Genomic DNA, 2,054 nt, shown 5'->3' on the forward strand with positions numbered 1-2,054 from the left:
CTAACAAACGTTAAGAATCCTACAACAATATTATATAGATACTTTAATGTGTAAAATAAGAGTTTAAATATGAAAACTAAATATATATTACACTAAATAAAACATTATAAGAAGAAAACTCAAAATATTAAATATACTAGAGAGAGGAGCTGCTGCCGAAGAGTTCACGGCTACTGGGGCTATGCAGCAGAGGCCCGGCGGTGATGATTCGTCAGTGACGGAGCAGCTCACAGCAGCTAGGGTGGAGCCGAGGTTCTGCGAAGAGGGGAAGGCATCGGAGGTTGGCCTGAAGCAGCGGCGAGTGTCTGCTTCTGGTCTGTGTGGCTGGATGTTCTGGTGCCACTGCAGAAGATGGTCGGAGCTGGGCATGAGGAGACGTCGGACTGGTCGGTGTTGCAGGATGACTTGAACAGAGAAGAAGAAGAAGAAGAAGAAGAAGAAGAAGAAGAAGGGAAGTTAGGGAAGAAAGGAGGGGGGAAAGGAGATAAGAGAAGAGAAAAGAGAAAGGGGGAAAGGATGGGGTGTCGCCGGAGTAGCTGGAGTGGCCTGAAACTAGAGGTCACCTCGGTGGTTGCTGTGCTGGTGCTGCCGACGGAGATGGTGGCTGGCCGCTGCTGTAGTGCTTTGCTGCAAGTGTCTCGGCTGGGATTGGAGCTGTTGGGCTGGCTGTGGTGATGGTGGATGGCCGTGGGAGGCTGCGGCGGTGAGGGTGGATATTGGTGAGGAGGTTGGTTTTGCTGCTCCTGCGTGAGAAAGAACTAAAGAACAGATAGGTTTTTCTTGGTGCGCAAAGGTGTCTTTGCGCCCAACGCTGCTGTGTTGCGCCCGTTTTCCCCCCCCCCCCCCCCGGCTCTTGTGTGTGAATAAGGCCCTTTTATAAAAAATTTGAAAACCCTAGCTCCTCTTCTTTTCCTTTTTTGGTTTTTTTATTTATTTTATTTTATTTTATTTTTTTTATTTATACCTTTATGGTAATAAAATATATGGGAATAATGATAATACTAATATGGTAATAATAATAATAATATATTGAAAATAATGATAATACTAATAAAGATGGAAATAGCAAAAATAATTATAGTGAGGAAATAATAAGAATGATAAAAATAATGAAAATAGTAATAATAAAGTAACAATAATAAAATAATAATAATAACAATAACGATAATGAAAACACTAAAAATAATACTGACAATAATAATAATAATAATAATAATAATAACAATAATAATAATAATAATAATAATGGTCGTAATAATAAGAATAAAAATAGTAAAATAGTAATAATGATAATTATATTTACAGTTAAAGATAATAACAATAACAATAATAATAATAAATACTAAAAATAATAGTGATAATAAAATAAGGTAATAATAATGAAAATAAGAATAGACCTCTTGTTTTATCTGGTTAGGGCAAAAATAGGGTGTCTACAGCTGCCCCTCTTTGTAGGTTTGGTTGCTTCAATGTAACGGTAGGAATTCTCCTAAGTTTTTTGTAGTAACAAGCCTGCAAAGATAAAAGACATATATTTTGGACTGAGCCGAATGTAACAAAAGAGACGAAAATGATTCGTGAAAACCGATTTGCACAGGGTTTGAAAGCACATGAGGATGACTTGCGCCGAGTGTAGGAACCCGAGCTATAGTTCATGGAGGGTGACTCACACCGGGTGTAGGAACCCGAGCTATAGTTCACGGACGGTGACTCGCACCGGGTGTAGGAACCCGAGTTATAGTGCATGGAGGGTGACTCGCACCGAGTATGGGAGCCCGAGCTATAGTTCACGGAAGGTGACTCACACCAGGTGTAGGAACCCGAGCTATAGTTCACGGAAGGTGACTCGCACCGAGTGTAAAAACCCGAGCTATAGTTCATAAAGGGTCAATAAGGTGGGACCGTGAAGGGTCAATAAGGTGGGACCGCGATGGGTCAATAAGGTGGGACCACGAAGGGTCAATAAGGTAGGACCATGATGGGTCAATAAGGTGGGACCACGAAGGGTCAATAAGGTGGGACCGCGAAGGGTCAATAAGAGTGGGACCGCAATG

Source organism: Malania oleifera, chromosome 5 (genome assembly GCF_029873635.1).
Source record: "Malania oleifera isolate guangnan ecotype guangnan chromosome 5, ASM2987363v1, whole genome shotgun sequence".
Taxonomy (NCBI): Eukaryota; Viridiplantae; Streptophyta; class Magnoliopsida; order Santalales; family Ximeniaceae; genus Malania; species Malania oleifera.